This window comes from Ceratotherium simum, chromosome 31 (genome assembly GCF_057802395.1).
Source record: "Ceratotherium simum simum isolate JZ-2026a chromosome 31, ASM5780239v1, whole genome shotgun sequence".
NCBI classification, from domain to species: Eukaryota; Metazoa; Chordata; class Mammalia; order Perissodactyla; family Rhinocerotidae; genus Ceratotherium; species Ceratotherium simum.
The window spans coordinates 17,101,183-17,124,831 of NC_141930.1; the positions used below are offsets into that span (position 1 = coordinate 17,101,183).

The following is a 23,649-nucleotide window of genomic DNA, read 5'->3' on the forward strand; positions in this document are numbered from 1 at the left end:
TTATATTGATGTGAACCTATAAAACAAACTTTTTGGATCATGAGCTAATCCATGCATGAGTTTGAGTTTCACTAGAGTAACAGATCCAAACATCTTAGCACAAAGCACCAGAATACTCATGACTGGGCCCCTGACTAAATCTCCAGCCCCCTTAGTTTTGACACTCTAGCACCAGTTGAAACCAGTTCCCATCCCCAGAATTTCTCACATTTTCTGCTCTCCAATGCTCTTTCCCTCTGGAATGTCCTTCCACACCCCTGCTGATCCTTTAAAACTCACACAATCAACACCATCTCTGTGACAGTTCCTTTGACTTTTGCTAGGAGATAAACACTCTGGCCTCAATTCTGTCACTTAATCTCAACACACGTCTATTTTTGCAGGTATGCTGTTAAGAAAATTATCTGCTGTTTTGGTCTGTTTCCTCAGAGTAGGAACTCTTCTAGGGCAAGATAATAATCTTATTCATCTTTGTATCACTAGTGCTTAGCATAGTATGCAATACATAGTAGATGCTCAATAAATGGAGCAGAATCAAAGATGAAAAAATAGAGGCTATGGAAAAGCCCTAAAATTGACTGAAACATTGCTATTTTCAGACACTGTGCTAGACATTTTACATATCCTATTTCCTTTTAGTCTTTCAACAATCCCCTCCTTGGGGAACGTAGTATTGGTCCTATTTTACAGATGTGAAACCTGAGGCTGAAAATCTTAACGATCTTGCTGCTGGTCATGTAACCAGGTAATGGCAAAACCCAGCCGCAAAGTTTCCTACAGTGATTGAGTATTCCACTGAGGCTAACGTTGAGATTATGTGGCTGATCTTTGTAATTAAATTAGCTAGAGTATAGAATTTAGTGTTGACAGATCAGTTTTAAATTTAGGGGTAAAGCAACTAGACTCCAGTCTCACTTTCAACTTTAATTATGGCCTTAGAAGTTCTTGGAAGCCACAGAGAATTTTAAGTGGGAATTGTGATTTAAAGGAAATCTTAAAAATAGACACAGTTTTATAATGTTTGTCATGTTTGTTGAATAAATAATGAATAAATAGCTCTATTGCATTCTGAAATTTGATATGAAATCTTTCCACTTGGCCCATTTTGGATATTACACTACCACATAAAATACTGAACACCAGATAGATACAACAAATGTTAAGATTTCAGGATAATTAAATATGTACATATATAAACTAAACTCTTCCATATACGTGTGTATACACAAACACACACACTTATACATACACACTGTATGTGGTTTTCACATCTGTTTATCTAAAGATAAAGACAGTCAAGCTTAGTGGATTAATCATAGCACTTACAGTGCGCAAAGTAAGAGGGCTCGCTTTTCTACATTATTGCCAATTTACATCTCTTAGTTTCCTTACTTGAAATGAAGACAGTAATTTTCTATATCTCATAGTGCATCAAGTTATAATCATGGTTTTACAAATGCAAATTGTACAACTACCCAAAATAGAACTTTATATTCATGGCTTATTCAATTAGCAAATCATACTTTCTATGTGTTCAGAAACTGTATCTTAGCGTTGTTCTAGACTTTTAAATTCACCTTTCTTAAAAGACAATTTCTCAAAGCAATGAGCATCATCCCTGAGAAAAATACTACGAACTCAGCATTCTTTACAGAAACATCGTTTAATAGCAGAGCTTTGCGTTTCGCCGGTGCTTAAGAAGTTAGTGTCCATGTTCCTTGAATATTTAGACCCTTCAGCTATGCAGTGAAAAACTTGGTAAGAATTCACATGTCCACTATAGTTAACAGAGTTTACAGAGTTTACACAGGCCAGTGCACCGTTTCAAGCCTACGCTGAACGATGGGATCTGTTTCATAGTGTGAAAAGAAACTTCCAACAATTGCATTTATTTGCCTGAAATTGAGAGCACTGGAAGCAGAGAAATTCAAGAGCAAAGTTGTTGCATCGCTTCTGCTGCCGAACAAGCCAGGTGACTAACCAGCGCTCCTCCAGGGTGGCGGGATGTGTGTGCGTGCCTGGCTGTGGGTAGAACATTCAGACAGGACCAGGACGCAGTGACAGCGGCCCATTTCAGCATCTCGCCTGGCTGCTATTTTGCTAACTGAATTGTCAACAGAAACCTCATTCTCCTCCTATCACTTTTAGGAAGGACCCAATTGGGTGGAGGACTTTGGCCAGAAACACACTTTCCATCATCTAAGAATCTGAATGAGGGAAACCATTCTAATGAATAAATAATATGAAACCGACAAGGGCAGTAAGGAAAGTCTGCTTCCTTCCTCTTGAACGCAAAAGCAGAGCATCGTACTTACAAAAGCCGCCTTCAGAGTCTCCTCTAGAGAACCAGCTCTGGGAACTGGGAGCATGCAGAGGAGCAGAGATAAGGTGGCAGCGGGACTTCCTTCCTCCTCCTGAGGGCGAGAGTCATTGTTCCTTATCTCCGCTGACCTCCGAGGCGCGGGGAGCCAGGAAGGCCTGGCCTCTGACCCTCCCTGCCCTCCCCTCTGGCCTCCGCGCCTCGGCTTGGGGTTTCCTATTTGCCGCTAGAGCCGAGCGGCCCGACAGCGGCCCCGAAGATTCAGTAGGGACTGTCTGCGAAGTGCTTGCAAGATGCGGAGGGTTATATAAGCCCGCGTATTATTATCATCACACACCCCCGTAGAACCACGGCTGCCAGACAAACAAAAGGCAGTTCCAAGAAGAGGAGGAGCAGAGGCAGAAGTTACACCGGGGGTGAATTTCGGGACACTGCTGAACTGGCTGGAAAAAAAGGCAACTCAATATGTGTATGCAAACCTCGGCAAACAAACAGTGCGCTGCAGCTGGCCGGCCGGCGGCGGGGCAGGCCCGGGGAGGGAGGAGGGGGGACGGGTGGGAGGGAGTCAGGGTTTCCAGGCATGCTGTTCCGGCCCCCCCCCCCCGCCCCGAGCACCCGGCACAGTAGCTGCCTGTGGCAGGATGGAGTGGATGAGGAAGATGTGGTGTTTGGAAAGGCAGGCGGCGTTCCAGGGACCAAGTGCTTAGTAAATACTGATGTTTCTTAGACTCAGACCAGGTGCTGCTGCTGTTGCTTCTCTTTACTCCTGGTCTCCTGTTTTCCTAAGCATGATTTGCTGGGAGTTCCCTGTGCCAGGGCCGAACCCTCTATTTTAATCCTCTATTTTCAATCTCTCTGCTCTTTTCTTTGTGGGAGCGATAAAACCCAGCCAGAAAGTTCTTTCCCAGAGCTCGGGGCTGAGAAAGTTCTGATTCACTCTGAGTACCCATCCTCCCTCCCCGACTCGCTACCTCCTATTTTCTTTAGATGATTATTATCCTCCCCTGTTCCCGAAACTGCTCCCCAACGTGTAAGGAACTTCCTCATCCTGGCGTTCAAAGCCTCCATGTGTCTCCACACTAATTTCCCACCTCCCATCCGGTCCTCGCCTCACCTACCAGCACATTAGAATATGAATCATTCTCTAAAGATGGCCTTTCAGTTCCTGCTTCCTATCCTTACTCACATCCTCCTCTTCACCCTGGAATGTCCTCACTCCCATTTCCTTCCAAGCTCAGTTCAAATCCCATCTTGCCCACAAAAGCCTTCCCACGTTTCCCCTCTTTTCTCCTGCTTGACTCTGCTTCTCGGTTGTAATTCCTTATGTGTTGGCTGGCTTCATAGGTTGGGTGCCTTGTGTGATTCTCCGGGGTGGCCTGGGACCGGGGCCTGGGTGAAGCTGGCGCTTAATGAGTGTTGGCTGAATTTACCTGATCTTACCTGGGCCGTCAGTCTCGGAGTGAAAGGGGCCTGTGTAACCGCCACGGGCTCAGGTGCGAGCTGCCACGTGGTGGTGAGGTGTTGACGTTGGAGCTGTGCAATAGGCTTATGAGGGCTTGTGATAGCCTTTGCTTTTGTGTATGTTTGGAAATTTTCATAGACTTAAAGAAAATAAGAGCTTTATAAAGCGTGGAGAGGAGAGTCTAAACGTCACCTGAGTCTGCTAACATTAGGACGTAAGTTCGTGAGGATAACAGGAATGCTGGCATTAGCGCGCCTCTGCTACTGCATATTAGAGGACCTATAGAGTGGAGCTTACTTAATAGAATGCCAGGAAAATTCCCAAAAGGTGAGATTTTCAGAAATCACAGACTTCTGGGATGCATTTTATGGGGGAACTCCTCCACCATTGAAAGAATGCAGGCTATCGCAACAGCAGCTCAAAAATGAACAATAGCTCTCTGCTGAATTGTTTTACGATATGGGGTGAAATACAGAATGTGAGCTGTCAGGTACTGAATTTCTTCTGGCTTAGTATTAGAGTGTTCTTAATGACATTTCCCTTGTTATTCTTTGGTGAAAGCAACGTGCTTTAAATTCCATCTGTGGTGGTTGGATCGACCGCGGTGTCATTTAAGAGACTTGGGGTGTGTCTACACAGTACATGCTCTCCATTGCATACAGACGGTTCAGTGAATTAGAATAATTTTCCCACCTCCATTAATTTGGAAGAATAAAAACCAATTCAGGTTCTAAAGAGCAATTTTAGCCTCAAGTTCTTCTGGTTTTAGCTTCAGAAATGACACAGGTCTCATTACAATTTAGGAGTTCAAGTATAGGATCTTCCCTCATTTTGTTCTGCTCAAGTCAGAGCCATAACCTTTACAAATAATTGGAATTTTTACCAATTATTCTACCATTGGTGAAGCTACCATTGGGGAGTCCCTACTATGTTTCAGGCTCTGGCCAGATGCTTTACATGCATTCTTAACCTAGCAATTGTCCTAAAGTAGAGCTGTTTTTATCTTCACTTTACGATGGGAAAACTGGTCATACAGCTTAGGAAGTGACAGAACTAGGATTTGAACCCAAGTCTGTCTGACTCCATAGTCTATGGTTTTTCCATTCTGCTGAAAGCTGGAAGGAACCTGAGATAGTATCTCATCTGCTGGTTTCCAAACTGGGTTCCAAGAAGCCCTAGGCTTTCATGGAAGTGCTTCAGGAATCTTGGGGGAGGCAGGGATGGGGAGGGAGCAAATGTGAGGGGGAGGCCAGGTCAATTGGGCTTAGGTTTCATTCCTTGGATTCAAACCAAGAAGCTTCCTTTCTATCTGTTTTATAGGGTGACTTTAGATTTGGTTTGAAACAAAGATTTTACTAAAAAAAAGTTTAAAAACTCTTGATCTAGTTTAAGTTCTTCATTAAAAAGGTACAGAACTTGAAGTGCCTTGCCTAAGACTTTACAACAGGCCCAGCAGTAACTCCAGATGCCCACGCTCTGCCTGGAACTACTGGCCTCCCCGTGTCCTTTATCTCTTCACTTGTGAAATCACAGGGGAAGTGAGAGAGAGTCTGGGCTGATTGTGTCTCCTGACAGTATTCTTAAAAAACGAAGGCAGGGATACCTTCACTTCGGCAAGCTAGACCATTTTTTGGCCCTTTGGCTGTATGTCTAAAGCTGGTCAACATTCACCTCGTGACAAATTAAAATCAAATGAAGAATTAAATATGTAATTTGTCTGGATGGTTTAGGGCTCTCTTCATCTTGTCATTCCATTCACAATGAGTAGCAAAGGATACTTCTGCATGAATCATCTAGCTAATTATATACCCTCGGCTTGAGAGTACTCTTGCTAGAAAACTGTTTATGCCCCCACGTTTATCAATCCAGTCAAAAAACCTACTCTTTTCAGGAGACACAATAGGTGTGGCAGAGACATTACTCTTAGAGGGGTCAGGTATAGCCAAGGGAAAGTGAGCATGATATAATCTGACATAGTTTGTATGGATGACTGGCTTGTAAGGCCTAAGATTTCACATGCTGCCTTGACATCTTTGAGCCTCACAGGGCACCAAAGGCCTGTGAGTTCCTCTGCTTTCCTCTGATATGCCCCCACCCTCTGAGTGGGAAAGGCTCCCCACCTGGCTAGTTCTCCAACAGCTGGACCAGCTGCACTCCATTGGGTCCTCAACCTGATAAGTTTCACTTGCCTGCCAGCCCACACAATCTTTCAGACAAGCCAATCACATCCCACTCTGGGAACCAGGGTTCACCTCACCTTCTTGTTACTACAAAGCCTGCCCCTCACAGCCTCTTCTTGTTCACTCTGTTCCTGAATGCAACCTCCGTGTGGTCCTACGTGGCATGTAGTGCCCTCCTGCCCCAGGCTATTAGTATGTGTGACCAATAAACTGCTGTTTATCCCATGTGTCTAGTGTCAGATGTCCTGTGTTTGATCATCCCAGAACCCTGGGGCAGGACTCCATCCCTCACCAACAGGGTGAAGAGGAGGCGGATAACACAATGACCAGACATTAATACTAATACTAAACGGAATTTTCAGAGAACTAGTGCCAAATATCACATCCTTTGCAGTTTTGCTAAGTGTCAGGCTATTTGCAAATAGAAATGAATTTTAACTGAAATTATGTCAGCTGGAGCTGACCTTTATTAATTTCAAGGCCCCTGAGCTTTCCCATGTGCTCTTTTTAATTTTTATTATTCTCACCTGGAGCTTTTTGGGAGCAACAGTGTTGTTCTCTTTCCTGGGATGGCTTAACTCTAGTCCTGCCTAAAGACAAAGGAATAAAACGATGACGCTTCCATTCCTGTCATTTAAATCTTTACTAACTGCATTCTTTCAGTAAAATGTAGCAGAACGAATTTTTCTCATCTCCACAGACAAGAGATTGTAATAAACAGATCTTTTTTGCCGTCTGAAACATCCTAATATTAATATATTTCAAAATTCTCAGCCCTGGAAACAAAGCTTTGGATGTAATTTCTTTTCCTATTCATGAGATTTACAATAGGAAGGTCATGTTTGTACTAGATTTTGGTTTGAAATTAATCTTCTTTTCCCCTCAGCCTTTCTATAGACTCCAGGCACTTCATTATTCAGTCATTTCAAAATATTAAATGCTTGTCATTCTTGAAGAACAATCTAATCTTCCCTTTGTGGGTGGGGAAACCAAGCTATGGAACTTGCAAATCATTACCAGGGCTAGTAGATCACTCTAAAGGTTGTGGCTGCCCATTGAGTTGCTTTCCTCCACATTCTTGGACTACAAAGTAAAATTGTAAATTGTTTCATAAGCAGCACGTATGGCATCCTCCCACCATTAGAAAGTATTAATTAAAAGCTCATTTGCGTTCTGCCTTATGAGAGAAGCTTTATGGAGTACATAAATATATTCGAACTCCACAACCAACCTCAACACTGAGGCTGTACTATGGTTACCGCCCGTCTCTTCTGACCTGTGCCTCATTCCCATCAAAATATATTCGTAGTTGTGTTGAACAAGGGTTCATTTAAACCACATCTGTTGCTCATCAAACCTCTATTTTAGGAGTGGGGAATTCTTTTTCAGAGATAGATTCTGTCTGGAAGGTCTATGGCAGCAAATAGTTCTCATTAAATTGCACAACATTTTACCAACATATATACAGTACTCGCTTTTATGTGATTATAACATCCAGGCAAACCCTGCACCCTCATTTCAAAGGATTCCTCACTTGACTAATTCTAAAGAGTAAATTGATTTTCTCATCATTTGTTGTGTTTGACAATAGAAAGGCTGACGTAGCAACATTGCTAAAATGACAGCTCGTTTCTATTCAAGGGGAAGGAATTTGTGTTAATATTCTTAATGACTGGCATCTTTATGAGAAACATGAAATCATTTATCCTTAGCAATAACCTGCCTAGGATTAAAAAATCCTTGGTACTTAGAACGGAAGTCATCTGTCAGGAAAAATTATTTAGACTGACACAAATTAACTGAATAAATTGGCTTGCTAATTATGATGTGTATATTCAAGTTTGTTAACATCAGTTTGAACTGAAGAAGAATTTGGAGAGGATCTTTCAAGAAGTAATCTGAAATTCTGTTGGAGGAAAAGATAACACATTTATTTGATAAATTCCTTTCACATTTCCTAAAGAATTTCTGGAAATGATTTAAGGAGCAAGGACATGTAAATCAAGAGAAAACACATTAAGTAAGCGTGTATATGCCTTGCTTATTTACAGCAGTAATAATACCTTACGGAAAACCTGAGCAGCATGTTCATTGTGATGCTCTAGATTCTAAAGAAAGAAACACTAGAGTAGTTCCAACCCTCAGAGCTGGCTTGGCTGGAGCCCATGGGACATCTCTAGAAGAGATGAGGCGCTTAAGCCAGCCTTCAACAAGCCATGTACAGAGCAGTCCGTGTATTCTGTAGAAGTTGTTCCACTCTTAATAGGCATGGTGTTGCACACCAGTTAACAAGTTTTTATTGGAATCTCAGTCTTCTTTTTCTCACCAGTTTCACAGCAAACCTTCATTTAGCTCTTTACCAAAAAGCCTAGTAAATTGTGGGAAGAAGCCACTTCACCCACGCTAGGAATTTAATTAGTCTGGAAAAAAAAAGGTGTCAATTGCAGGAAAATGTAAACTCCCTCCGTGTAATTAATGACTAGGTTTTACTGTTTAGCATTTATATGGAACTTTCTTTTGAGAGACAGCATCGATTTTGGAAGACAAATTGATTTGGGTCGAAATCCTAGCTCTACAGGTGTGTGATTTTTTTCGTCTAATTCCCTTACTTGTAACTAGAAAGATGAGTATGGGAATAACAGAGTCTGACAGTGATCAGCAGCCCAGCATGTAGTAGGTACTTGGTATCATTCAGTTCCTCCTTCCTTTTCTGAGTCTTTTAAGGCGCTCCTGGCCTAAGCTCTAAGTCGTTATTTCCTTGAGTGTGTAAAAAACATAGCCCTTTTTCCAGTGAGCATTAGCTGAGGGGTGACCCTGAGAACAGTTGTCTAGGTTTCTGTGTTTAAATATAAATCTTAAGTGATATCAAAGGAAAACAATAGAGATGTCTTTAAAAAGACGGTGATAGGGGCCTGCCCTATGGTGTACTGGTTAAGTTCGGCGCACTCTGCTTTGGCAGCCCTGGTTCGAGGGTTCGGATCCTGGGTGCAGATCTACACCACTCGTCAGCCATGCTTTAGGGGCCACCCGCATACAAAATAGAGGAAGACTGGCACAAATGTTAGCTCAGGGCTAATCTTCCTCATGTTTTGCTTGAGGAAGATTAGCAACAGAGGTTAGCTCAGGGCAAATCTTCCTCAGCAAAAAAAAAAAAAAAAAAAAAGATGGTGATTGATAATCATTAATATCAATCTGATATTATAATAACATAACATAATCTGAATGTTATGGTTGTGACTTCAGCCCCAAGGACAAACAGTTATTCAGAGGATCAGGTAAACTCAGGGTGTTGAGGTTGGGGTTAGCAATCTTAAGAAAGCTTTCACTAGAAAACAGTGGATTAAAGAGATATAGAAATTTCTAAATAAGGCAACATCCAAGAAATTTAGTATGTGCTGAATCCAGTTTGTCCCCTCCAGTCTTTTTGTGAGAAGTGGAGGAATAAATTGCAAACGCAAAGCATATAATCAGAGAGCAGGAGCTGGGGCAAAGCATGAGAGCACAGACTGGGCAGAGAAGATGAAGGAGAGGCAGGAGGTGTGGGGAACAGGGCTCTGGACACAGCTGACTGCAGAAGTTGCACACTCTGAAAGATACTGGTAGAGGATGTGCTGAGAACCAAAGAGGAAAAAGCCTCATTCTGCAGAATCTGCAAGTACCCATGTCTGGGACTGGCAGGTGCATTAGTAAGAAGAACCAGAGGCTAAGAGCCCAAGCCGGAGGCAATGGTGATGGACAGCACAGGGAGTGATAACGGGCAGTGCCTGAAAGGAATTGCTGTAATGCTTTAAGCTGGTGCCAAGCTGAGTAACCCGAGACCCAATGTGTGATTGACTTCCATGAATGCAGTTTTCACCCTGAAATCCCCTTACATTGCAGTCAAGTTAAGCTGTGCACTTAAGGTGTCTGTGTGCTGTGCTGGAATGCTCTGGCTAGGACAAAGGCTGTGTTACTAAAGAAGGAAGGAGGTATGCGAATGCGGTCGTCTTGGCTCACCTAACCATTCTTGTTGGAGGAAAAATGTGTATACAAATGAATATTATCGGAAACTTTGGAGTGGGAAAAATCCAGAAAAAGGACAGCTGGAAGTCCAAAGGGCTTCCCTTAATGACTGTCTTAACTGGTTATAGCAAAGAGAAAAATCACGAAATCCAACCAGCAGTGAGATTGAGTGTCACTTTTTGTCATATAGACAAGAGATTATAATCTAAAAGAGGTTATCCAGGCAGTCAAAAGCCACATCTGTCAGATTATTGACAGAGCAGTTCAACTTTCCAAAGACTGGCTTAAAATTTGTTAAAAAAAATGACATTTGTTTTCTTCTTTTATTATTATTTTTTTCTGGCTTCGAAACCATGTGCTTTGCTGTAAAGCTGACATTTGGCAAATTCCACCAACTTGCTTTTTAGCTCTTGATTTTAAGTATTTAGATCATGACGTCTTAAAAGCTTTTTAATAGAGGACTCCAAACATCATTCATTCATTTAACAAACATTCATTGAATGCTTACTGTGTACCAGGGGCTGCTGTTGATGCAAATAAGATGTGGTGCCTGCTCTTTCATACATATGCTTTTCCATACACACTATGTTCCTGGAAAGAATTTTCTCAATTGCAGAATGTAAAAATTACTGAATATTTGGAAAAGAAATTGGTTAAAATATCAACTCAGCTTAAGGAAAAAAGGGAAAATGTGGGATAAAGACTATGTAATGAACGGTAGGGGTCTGGAGTGGTCCATGCCCCTAGAGGTCCATCACCTCAGAGAAGTTGGTCAACCTCTCAGACCCTGTCTCCTTGTTTGTGTGATGGAGACCACGAGAAATCCATGTCACAGAGATGTTGCAAAAATTAAATTGGGTAATTATATAAAGCACTAACTTGCACGTGGCAGGTAGGTACTCAATAAATCTTAGCTGTTGTTATATGTAATATTAGTAAGTAAAATATAAGCATCTTTTTCAGTCATTTTGTTTTGTTCTTTAAGAGAATGTTATTTTTTTCTATTGCTAAATACAACATGAGCCCTAGAAGTTTTAGATCTGGTCATTAGGAGTATGAAAAGGCATGGGGATGTCAAGAAGATATACTGGAAAGAGTACTGGTTCTGGAATTTTAGGACTTGAGTATCTGTGTGCAGAATGTGACTCTGCCATTTAGTAGCTATGAACAATAATGATACAAGTAACCTTCACAGCCTGTTTCTTAATCTGAAAAGTGGATCCAATAATGCCTGTGCTATCTACTTCATTCAAAGCATTATGAGAATCAAATAAAATAGGGTTGTAAAAATGATTTACAATAGATAATATGATATATAAATAAGAGTTGTAGTTAAATAATTATGAGTTTTCCCTGAGCTATGGTACAGATTATTGATGACTGATTGGCAAAAGTTGTGATTGTGGTTTATAAATACTTTAAGTGGAAATTAAAGGATTCAGTTTATACAGAAATTTCAGTTTATACAGTTTATACAGAAATAGATGACAGGTTTGGAGGAAGTGGGGAGAAATAGAAGACCTGGATTCTTCAGTTTGTCTCTAATCAGCCCTATTATGCAAATTATTTTACTTCTCTGTGTCTCTGTATCTTTTTAAAAAAATTTGTATTTGAAAATAATTATAAAAAAACTGAAGTTTGGAGAGTTGAGCTAACTTACAGAAAAGTTGACAGAATAATAGAAAAAACACTTGCGTACAAATTTACTCAGATTCATCTATTGTTATCAGTGTGTATATATATATATATATATTTTTTTTTTCCTTGAACTCTATGAGAGTAAGTTGCGTACGTCATGGTCTTACACCCCTAAATATTTTTCAGTGTGTATTACCTAAGAACGGCGCTCTGTTTCTTATTCTTTAAAAGGGGCACGGGGGCCGGGCCAGTGGCATAGTGGTTATTAAGTTCGTGAGCTCTGCTTCAGCGGCCCAGGGTTCGCGTGTTTGAATCCTGGGTGTGGACTGACGTACAGCTCATCAAGCCATGCTGTGGCTGCATCCCATATACAAAAAAAAAATAGAGGAGGATGGACATGGATCTTAGCTCAGGACCCATCTTTCTCACACAAAGAAAGAGGGGTGCGCCACAGGTACTTGGTTGTGTGACATGCTCCACAGGGTTGTCAAAATCAAATGAATGTTCGAAAGCACTTTGGAAAGCGTAGGTTGTTATATAAAATTGAGGGATGTGTATTTCATAAGGGAAAAATCAAATTACATAAAACCTCAGAGGACTTACAATTCGTAGTAGAGCACAAATTAAGAAAGTCCATTGTCTACGTGCGTGACAAGCTGAAGATTAGAGGGAAGGGTCTCCGTGACGAGTGAGAGAGACGAGGAAGGTGCTCTCACACCGGGTGTCATACCCGTTGAGTTATATTCCTCCTCCAAGGGCTTGCATCTTTTTGTGTGTGCTGTTTTTCACTTTAACGGTTTGCCATTTTATGTGGTATTTTTGGTGGAAATTACGAACGTATTTGAGAAAAGGTCACAGAAACTCAAAGGCACTTGCTGCTCAATGGCAGAACAACAGAGCTGTAAAGAGTTTAGTAAGAGCTCAGCTTTACTTCTTCTGGTCCTCCCTTTGAGTGGTGAAAATGACCTGCTTTATTTTCATTATAGACAACAACTGAGATGCAAATAGGATACGAAATAGGGAAGCATGTTTTACATAAGTGTTCAGTGCATAGGCTTAGTTGGAAATAGTATGAACAAAGTATTTTTATGGACCAAAGAAATAATTTTTCATAGAATCCTTTTTCAGCATTCACTGTAACAAGGCTTAGCTATATGACTAACAGGTAATTCTTCCACCACGTTATCTTCATACTCTCAACAGAATTCTCCCCTTCATCAGAAGTTGTAAAACTGGTAAGCCTGATTTCTTTTTTTTTTTTTCTGTGAGGAAGATTAGCCCTGAGCTAACACCTGTTGCCAATGCTCCTCTTTTTTTTTTGCTGAGGAAGATTGGCCCTGGGCTAACATCTGCGCCCATCTTCCTCTACTTTATGTGGGACGCCTGCCACAGGCGTGGCTTGATGAGCGGTGTGTAGGTCTGCGCCCGGGATCCGAACTTGCGAACCCCGGGCCGCCAGAAGTGGAGTGCACGAACTTAACCACTATGCCACCGGGCTGGCCCGGAGCCTGATTTCTTTATAATTCTAACCAGATTTGCAATCACATGCTCCAGTTGATTGAAATATGACCAATAACTTAAAAATATGAATGAAAATACTGTTTTTCCTGCAACATATTTGTCATTGCTCTGAAAATCATAATGGATTCCTTTGGATACTTACAACAACAACAAAAAAGGAAATCTAGAACATGTTTTAAAAACAAAACTGTTTTTCAAAAAGTCAAAACCACAGTTAAGTATTCTAAGTTAATCTTTTATTTTGAATGATTAAATTGTTATTCTTTATAGTACAAAATGAAAAATGTAAGTGAATGACTATGAAATACATTTATAATTCAATAATGATTGATTTTATTTCTTTTACAAATAAATCAGTTTTAAACATAAATTATATAGATATATAATGGTATGTCCACTCATGTAATTTATTAAGCTACGAAGAATATTGCTCTTATACTTCTCTTGGGAAAATTCCAATACCTAAGGAAGTATTTCAAATGTTTATTTCTCAGTGAGGTGATGTTACTGAGGAACAGCTCAACTGTTCAAATGCAACAGGTTTCCCTAATATTGAGAAAACGTGGTGTATTTTGAATTACTTGAAGCATGGAGCAGTGAAGTTGGAGTTGGAAGACAGGGCTTCTAACGCTGATTACTCCACTAACTAGCTCTTTAGACCCGGGCTTGTGCTCTGGTGTGCAGAAATGGTATTAACTGCTTTGCTTACCCAAATATTACAGTTCCAATGATTTAGCTCAAGTGAAGATGTTTTGAAGCAGTAATGATCAATACTGTCGTCATCGTTTGGGTCCCGTTCTTTTGGATAGGTTAAAAAATGCCCCTTCAAAGAAGTTTCTCTATAATAAAGCTACATACTTTCAGACCATCTGTAGCAATAGTGCTTGCATATTTCCATTAGAATGGATTTTCTGCAAGGAAGACACCTGAACAATAAATTGGCTTTTTCTGGTATTTGTTCCAGTCTCAAGAATTCTCTCCAGTACCTGATTATTCATCATAGCACTCAGCAAGAGCGTCCATGGTCACAAAGAGAGCTGGGCTCATACCTCCATGTTAGGTCCTAATGTGCAATGGACACGTGAACTCCCTTTAGTCCTGGTAGAATTTCATTGACTTACACTTTTTGACAAAGCCTCCCTTGTAGAACTCTTTGGTAAGGATGAGTTTTGTGATTTTAGGCAGGTCTCTGAACACCCCCAGGCCTCAGTTTCCTCGGATGTAAAATGAGGGATTTTACTCAGATGATCTCTAAGGTATACCTCTAAGATTCTGTGATTCTTATCTTACATGCCTTTCCTGGAAAACCTATCCCAATTCTAAATTATTTAAGAAAACAACAAGAAATAAGATCGAGTAGCTTTGACAGAATGTGCGATAATTTTCTCTTTCTTCTAAGTAATTTAAAGTGTCTCATCTCACTGGCTAATTGTCCTACAAATGAGAATGTGACTCTTAGCCAAGGAATTTTTACAATCAAATCCCACTACAAAAAAAAAAAACCAACCCAATATGATTTACTATGGAGGTTACAGGGCATTTTAATTTATGTTATGCAGCACATAGTGAATATATTCATTCAGGTGGGACAGGTCTATATATCTGGCACCATCTCTGAAATTCTGGTCTAGCCATAATTTTACAGGTCCTTAAAAATGGAATTGTCACAATCTCCTCAGTTCGGCTCTCAAGAGAAATTAATTGATAACATAGAATCCTGAGTGGCTGGCGTGTGAGTGACACCCAGCTATACAATTTCACATCTAATCAAGGAAGATGGGAATTCTAGTTGGCCTATTGTCTATTTGAATCTGTTTCTGGATGGAATCCAGCTGGCTCAAACACAGCCCTGGAGAGTGATGTGGGCAGAGGATGGAAAAAAAAATGTAAGCCAGAGAACTAGTGCATGAGATAGTGCCTTCCCCATTGTCAAAAGAATTGTCTGGTCTAGCTGTGGATTTGCTGCTGATTAGTTTCCTAAGATTTCTCAATGACTAAAATGCAATTTTCTACCCCAGTTGTTCTTAAAAATCTATGAAGAATAGAATAGCAATAAATGCAAAACTGTACTGTAAGAGCTAAAATTAAATGACAAGATTTTAAGTGTTAAGAGAGCACCTATGAGAAGGAAATTATTGATGGTCGGAATAATTAGTAAAAGAAAGTTCCACGGAGGTAATGGGGGTGATTTTCTGTTCAAAGATGGGTGAGGGCCGGCCCCGTGGCTTAGCGGTTAAGTGCATGCACTCCGCTACTGGTAGCCCGGGTTTGGATCCCAGGCGCGCACCAACACACCGCTTCTCTGGCCATGCTGAGGCCGCGTCCCACATACAGCAACTAGAAGGATGTGCAACTATGACATACAACTATCTACCGGGGCTTTGGGGAAAAAAAGGAGGAGGCTTGGCAATAGATGTTAGCTCAGAGCCGGTCTTCCTCAGCAAAAAGAGGAGGATTAGCACGGATGTTAGCTCAGGGCTGATCTCTCTTACAAAAAAAAAAAAAAAAGATGGGTGAGATTTGGGCACCATGATGGGAGGGCAGCAGCCCCAGCCCAGAAAACAGTATGAGCAAATGCTTAGCAGTAGAAGTAAATGATTTAAATTCAGGAGATGCTTGACTAGCTTAGTAAAGATCAGAAAGTATATAGGGGAAATGGGATGGTTATAGTGGAAAGGATTATGCAGGTCCTTAAATGCTGGTGTTTTATTTAGACTGCATGCTGTAGAAATTGGGAGATGGCTGTTTTAGAGTAATGGAATGACATGATGAAAACGGTGCTAAAGGAAGATTAGTTTAACAGTCGTGTGTCAGATGAGTGGGAAGAAGAAAGAAATCAAGTGTAGAACCCACTTTAGAAGCATGAGGTGATGGAGAACTGGATGCAAGTCCTTCCCCTTTCTCCCAACCCTGCTTTTTAGTTTCAAGGAGAATGTTTTATTTCTTTAGGCTTGTCTTAAGGGAAAAGCAGAGTTTGCCAGTAGAGGAGAATAATGTAATCTAGATGAAGGAACGGCAGAATAAATGCAAAGAGGTGGTGGGTGGCATGCTCTTGAAAGGTTAAGCAATTTGCTCAATATGACACTATTAATGGTAGCCAAGTTCTAGAATCCAGGTTTCCAATGTTTTTTCCACTGTACCACCCTGCCTCTTTTTCCTAATTATAACACGACTGCCATTATTCAGCAAATTTTATTTCATTGTCACTACATCTTACTTTTTTACTTGCTCAGCAAGAAATGTGATTTACCTGAAGCCAATGAAGTGGTCCAGTGGGGTATTCTAAGCTTCCAAAGGGTTTATGACAGTGGCAGAAACGATTGTGGGAACACCTCCAAGTCCACTTCTGAGATTACTGTAGTGGTAGATCAGAATGGTAGATCAACAGATAATGATTTTTGGAGCAAAACGGCTAATGAGAATAACAATTGTTATACGTGAAGCATATACCTCATTTTCTCTCTATTTTCTGTCCATATTTTTGTGTCAAATAAATGTAACTCTCTGAATGAACATGTTTTGACTACACTGATTTCTTTTTTCTCCCCTTCCTCTCCACTTATTCATTTTTCTTTTCTTACAAGGACCATGCTTCTCCAATTCAAGAAGTCATTGTATTTCGGAGATGGGTCTAGAAGCTGAACATTTAGGAATAGAATCCTGAACTGAAATCTGATTTAGACAGTCTGAAATTAAGAACTTTAAGAATATCAGCTTACGTTCTGTACCCTCATCTCCATGCAAACACATTAGCCCATTGACCTAAGTGGGTACCAGAGGAAGAAATCTGATCTAGTATTAAGCTTGACAGCTAAGCCCAACTTTTATGCCTATTGCCAATGACATTTATTGACCTAACTATGACACTTGTGAATTATACTTTTTCTTCTTCGTTCATTGAACTGGATGTCTCAAGAATTACCAGTTCAGTCATTAGCCATTAATAGCTCCCAAATATAAACTGGCTCATGCCAATTAGACCCTCATGCATGGCAACCTGAATGAGAAATAGATTACAGGTGCTGATACTTAGGCTGGCATCTCTCCCATAGGAACTAGGGAACGTGGTTCAGAAAACTCAGTTGAGTAAAATAAAACAGGCCAAAGTCTTCGTTAAAAACTTGAATGAAACCCAAGTCTCTTTTGAGGAACCAACATGCTGTCAAGTCTCCACAGGTCAGTGCTATTCCACAAATTTCTAGTAATAGGACTACATTTTAATTCCACATCTTGCTGACCCAAGCAGTGTATTCTTCTAATCATGCTGCCCCCAACATCTAGTGCGAGAGTTTGAAATGGCAAAGGTGATCTTTTACTTCTAAATTATACCTAATCCTGAAAACTATTCATTGATTTAGTATAAGGATGTGACCAGAGATTGGCTCTCCTATTGTGAAGAGGATTTTAAAATGAAATGTGGCTAAAACAAATAAAAGGGCAAAGAAAGAGGGAAGAGAAAGAAAACCAGGTGGATGGAAAAATCTTTCCCAAACCTTAAAATTAAGAATGATTTGTCTTTGTAGTGAGTGAAGATGGGAATGTCTATCATTTGTAAAATAAGGCATTCATACATTTTGCAAAAGGATGTCAACCCATTTCTTCCAAGAGAAATCTGAAAGTTTATGAGCAGAAGCAACTTAAATATTTCATCTCTTCTTGCCTCTAGACTCTCTTTAAATTAGATGTCCTTCTCCACCAACATTTTCTTAGTTGAAAGAAGAGAATTCTAGGTATTTTGCAGATGCAGTTTGTTGTTCTGACTTGAAAATTCATTACATCCCCCAAATTTAAAAACACTAGAATTGTTATTTGGCCAACCATTTTCTTAATCTGAGAAAAGATCCTTTTTATCCAGGGAGGAACATGTCATAAATCACAGTTGTGTATTCTGTCTTATGTCCATCGATGATCAGAAAATTAGATTCTATCTGTTTAAATTATATTATTAAACATTTATATACACATATATCTACCATGTTTGCGTTATAAAGTTATCCCAAGCATAGCTATTAATTTACAGATAACTGATAAACGTTTGTTCCATAATGACCATTTTCACTTTGGAAGTTTATGGTGTTGCAAAATGAAATTCCACTTCCAGCACCCCCATTTTCCTTAGGTGGTGTCACCATTCCCCTGTTTCCTGGGCTTGATACCTCAGTGTGATCTTTGTCTCTTGTCTTTCTTTTGTCCTCTATTTAACCAATCATCAAGTTGTTGATACAGTTATTTATTTCTTCATAATGTTTCTTACACCCATCCTTTTGTCATTCTCAATGCCATCAATGGGACTAGGCAACTTTTTTTTCCACTTTTTTGGGCTTTTGGTACCCTCCCAATTGTCTTGCTCTGCTTCCTTCCTTCCCTCTCCACCCCCCACCTCTCTCTCTCTCTGTCTCTCATTTCTGTCTCTCTCCCCCGCCCCCATTCCTGAAAAACCTACTGCTTAAACTTCCTAAGACACCTATTTAACTCTAAAATCCAACCTCTCTACCTGATGTGTCAGGACGCTCTAGAATCTGGCCTAATTTAGCTATGACGTGACGTGCTTGCAACAGAAAAGGGCAGAGAGTAGAGGCATCAGAGAACCACTCTTTCTCCCCCCTCCTTCCTCTTCTTTTTCTCTCTCTTCTTTTCCTCTGTCATTCCTCTTTTCTTCCTCTGGCCCTTCCTTTCCTCTTTCTCCTCTTTGCCTAGTGCCTCCCTTCATTGAATTCCCAAACTGCATCTATACAGATCCGCTGATTCAAAAACACTGTGTCTTTCTTTGAAAATGAAATACTCAGTTTAACTCTAAGCCTCTGCTCAAGCAGTTCTTTTTGCCATCTTGGAGGGAAAACAAGCTGTTTGAGCACTTACTATGTTCTACGCTCTGTGTTAAGCATCTTACTTTTATCTCATTTAATCTCTGTAACAATCCTTTGTGATAACCATATTTCCATTTTATAGAGAAGGAAACTGAATGAAAGAGATGGTAAATAAATTGTCCCCACACAGTTTGTAAACAATGGCGATGAATCACTGCTCTGATCCACCTGCCTACCGACATTGGACAAAGTCTTGCCCAGCTCAGGTTCCAGCTCCTTCAACAGGGGGCTCTCTTGACATCCTTTTTATTTAATTAGTACTAATAACTGATGGCCAGACCACCAACTGGTGGTCTAGTGGTTAAGATTCAGCACTCTCCCAACCATGGCTGGGGTTTGTTTCCTGGTCTGGGAACCACACCACTCGCCTGTCAGTTGTCACACTGTGGAGGCTGCGTGTTGCTGTGATGCTGAAAGCTATGCCACTAGTATTTCAAATACCAGCAGGGTCACCCATGATGGACGGGTTTCAGTGGAACTTCCGGATTAAGACAAGACTAGGAAGCAAGACCCGGCCACCCATCCACTTCAGAAAAAAAAAATTGGCCCTGAAAACCCTATGAATAGCAGCAGAGCATTGTCTGCACTGGAAGGTGAGAGGATGATGTAAAAACATTGGACAGGGGTCCGCTCTGCTGTCCCCGGGGTCACTAGGAGTTGGAACGGACTAGAGGGCACTAACAACAAAATAACTGATATAACCACAAAATTCTTTGTATTACTACTAAAAAAATTTTTTTGTATGCGTGTCTTCCCCTCACAGCTAAACTAGATATTCCTTCAGGGTGAGGATGGTGTCCTACGTTATTTTGTATTCCTCTCTTCGCTAGGATAGAAATACACGCACAGGAAGTTCTTGAATACATATGGAATAAATGAATTAACACATTGACAGAGCTTTCTTAAGCCTGTTCCTTTTGGCTCTGATTCTATTTAGAAGGCACATTATGGCTGTTTCTTAGGGCATCAACTCAACTGCTAAAAAGTAATTTAAGCTACTTGATATTGAGTATATCCCCCAAATCTCTTTTACTAAGTACAGATGTCATATATGAAGAAGAATGTGATAACACATGCGAAGCCTCTAGGCGTAAAAGAATATTACATACCCTATGCTTTTATTCATCTGCTATATTCAGAACACTTTCCTTTCTCTTCGCAGCATGAAGCTCACAAGAGGAAAAAATGAGTGCATGATCTGTAGGGCCTCTTTTTCTGGGATGCACTTCTTGTACATGCAAGTTAAAAGCTGAAGTTTCAAGAATTTCTGGATGCAATGCCAAGCACATCTGTTTACTAGGACATTCTATTCAGGCGAAGATTGATTATTGGCAGGTGAAGGTTAAGGGGGAGGCTTTACACTGGCAGGAAGTCTATTGAGAGGACGTGTTATATTATAGAAAGGTGATTTTGGTGCTAAGCCATATTACTGAAATGAATGTGAAGATAATATCCACAGGTGCACACTTCTAAATTAACTTATCAATAAGTGCATGGTAGGCATGCAATTAATCTTTTCTTCCCATGGCTCTCGCATAGCTAATATCTTATAAGAGTTTAACCTTTGTTTTATTTTAAATTAATATAGCAGGTGTTGCCTGAGTTATAACATCATACCACAAAATTGGACAATAACAAAAACTCTCTGTAATTCAGATTTCTCTTTTGTTTATTAGGAATGTTCTATTACTGCTCAGAAAAATGAGATGACTCTTAGGTTGGTATATTTGGGGCCTCTTTCATTGAGGGAATGGGTCCAGGGGGATTTTCCTGAGTTCTTGAGGCAAACTTGTTTCAGACCTTTGATGTATTCTATGAAGTGGAAAAGTTGTATACATCAGTAGCCCTATTTGCAGACGGGAAAAACTGTAATGCAAACTAATAAAAAACTAGTTCAGGGTTTCAGTTAATTGTAGCAACAGAACTAGTATCTAGCAACAGCAATTTGTAGCTGAACTGAAGATTTGGACAATGCCAATAAAAGAATCAGGATTAAGGGCTGGCCCGGTGGCACAGTGGTTGGGTTCGCACTCGCCGCTTTGGCGGCCCAGGGTTCGCACGTTCGGATCCCAGGCACAGACCTATGCACCGCTTATCCAGCCATCCTGTGGCAGGCGTCCCACATATAAAGTAGAAGATGGGCACAGCTGTTAGCCCAGCACTGATCTGCCTCAGCAAAAAGAGGAGGATTGGCAACAGATATTAGCTCAGGGCTAATCTTTCTCACAAAAACAAAACAAAAAAAAAAAAGAATCAGGATTAAAACTGAGAAAAGCACAACAAAAGCAAAATATACTAAGGTAGATGAGAATCTACGTCAGGGTCAATTGCTTAGGAATAGATAATTCAATTATTATAGTTTTATAACGTGCTCGGATACGTGATAAAACGAGTCCCTGTCTTCCTATGGTCCTCTTGTCCCACAACAGTGTCTGAGCCTGCTCCTAAGTTTGTTATCCAGATGAACTTTAGAATTTTTATTTTACATTCAACCAGAGTCATTCCCAAACTCTGCTCCCACCACCAGCCAACCAACCTCGGGTGAGCATATGATTAGTATGACATGCAATGTGGAGATTAATTTTGAGAGGCTCTACCTTTCACAATGAAGATTTTTTTTACCCATCAACACGGTGTGTCTGTTCATTTATTCAGCAGAGCGGTTTAATATGAACCTCACCCACTGCAGTTAAACAGTGGCATGTCCGAGTCCCTTAGATTCACATTTTAGAAGACATAGAAATAGTTTCCTACAGATTTATAGCTGTGTAGTAAAAAAAAAAAAAAAAGAAATCAGAGTATAAGAAAAAGTTTTACCTTTAAAGGTAAAGTAGAGAGCTACATTTAAAAAAAATTAGCAGGGCCGGCCCTGTGGCTTGGTGGTTAAGTGCGCGCGCTGCGATGCTGGTGGCCCGGGTTCGGATCCCGGGCGCACATCGAGGCACCACTTCTCCGTCCATCCTGAGGCCGAGTCCCACATACAGCAACTAGAAGGATGTGCAGCTATGACATACAACTATCTACTGGGGCTTTGGGGGGAAAAAATAAAATAAATAAAATCTTTAAAAAAAATTAGCAGAGGTTTAACATATTATTGTGCAGTCGCACATGAGCACATATTTTGAGGGCAAAGAGAGCTGGTTTAGCTGATCCAGCTGAGGAGGAGGTCACGCAACACCACTGTCAGTACTTTTTGGAAGTCCTGTAGACATGTTTATGGGGAGGAGGGGTCTCCAGGAATACTGCCTTGCCCTTCGCCCCAGAGGAATTCTGGCTTCTTTCCTCTCCCTGGCCTGGGGCAGGTGCAGACCAGATGATCAGGATAGGAAAGAATATCCTTTGATCTCTCCCAAGATCCTGAAAACTCAAATCGAATGACTAGTGTCCCAGGACATGTTTGCTAGGTGGCACTCAGTGCTTTGTTAGAGAATTGTCAGTCCGCTGCCCTCTGGGGAAAGGGTGTAGATAGAGGGCTCAGTGTCTGATGGTGGGTGCAGAGTTTGGGAACAGACCAGAGCTGGGGCTGATAGCTTCCAGCTTTCTGTTCAATTTGGTTTGGAGGTGAAGGACGGCAGAGGTCCAGGCCCCTTGTTTTGTCTAAGTGGTATCTGGCTTTACCAATTGCTTCTGGAAGCTTGACCTGACTCTACAATGTTTTGCCAAGTTATTATTTCTTTCTAAATAGTGGGCCAGGAGGAAGGGAGAGGAGCACATGACCCTTTGGTGAATCAGCTCCCTGCTGGGGTCCACTGCTCAGCCCTTTGTCCCGTCCCCGTCCGTACCCCCCCCCGCACCCCCCCCTCCCCCCCGGCACTGCGGCCCAGTGCCTGCTCTTTATTACCCTTTAATGCAGGACCCAGGACTCTGCTCCTCCCTGCAAAGTATATTCAACTGTCAACATTGTCCCTACAGATCCATTAACTCAGTTGCTCCAAATCCCTAAATGCCAAAAGTAGCCCCCTCCATCTCTCTCTCTCTCTCTTTCTCGTTCTCACTCTCTTGATCTCTCTCTTTTCCCCATCTCCCTGCCTTTGGTGGCAGAAAAAAAGGCTCAAGACACACAGTAAATAGATAGAATTAATGATTGAACACATTCATGCATCCTAGATCTCTATCTGTATGCGCATCTACCAGCCTTCTTTCTCTCCCTTCTATTGCACATGCGCTAAGCTAGGTGCTTTATATGTTTTCTTCACAGCATCCGCAAGGTAAGTATTTCTATCGCCATTTCACAGGGGAGGGAGCTGAATGGTTAAGTCACCTGTCCAAGGCCACACAGCCAGTGAGAAGTGGTCCCTGGATTAGAACACAAGTCTGTATCAATCCAAAGACTGTAGTCTCCTGCTTCCAATATCATATTTGAAATTTCATACCATAGCGGGGAAGCTAATAGCTGCAATTTCTACCATAATTATAGAAAGCTGAGATAGATGGGGATTTTCCATATAACACTCAAACTTAATTTGGAAAATAATTTCACATTCTGCTTAAGTGGCACTTTTCCTAAACTACCCCAAAATACAACCAATCAAGTTTCATCATTTTTTTCCTTTCCTCTTATGGGTGGAGAGCACTATTAGAGCTGGCAAATGGCTCCAAAGTGGGGTAACTAAAGAGAAAAGGACCTTGGATGTTTGAATGTCCCTGTGAGCTAGTCAA

At 41.0% G+C, this 23,649-nt stretch overlaps 1 protein-coding gene across 9 annotated transcripts in view; it reads right to left on the reverse strand.

The window, feature by feature from the left end:
* Positions 1–23,649, reverse strand: part of SULF1 (sulfatase 1) — a 181,420-nt gene that overhangs the window by 153,487 nt on the left and 4,284 nt on the right. Inside the window, exon 2 of one of the 9 annotated variants that reach the window (XM_087420462.1) lies at positions 16,374–16,478. The exons of 7 other annotated variants lie outside the window; for them this stretch is intronic. The gene's annotated coding sequence lies outside the window, so the exon portion shown is untranslated. Of the gene's footprint in view, positions 1–2,315; positions 2,447–16,373; positions 16,479–23,649 lie in introns of those variants that run through there. One more of the 9 variants, XM_087420463.1, reaches the window with a different exon arrangement.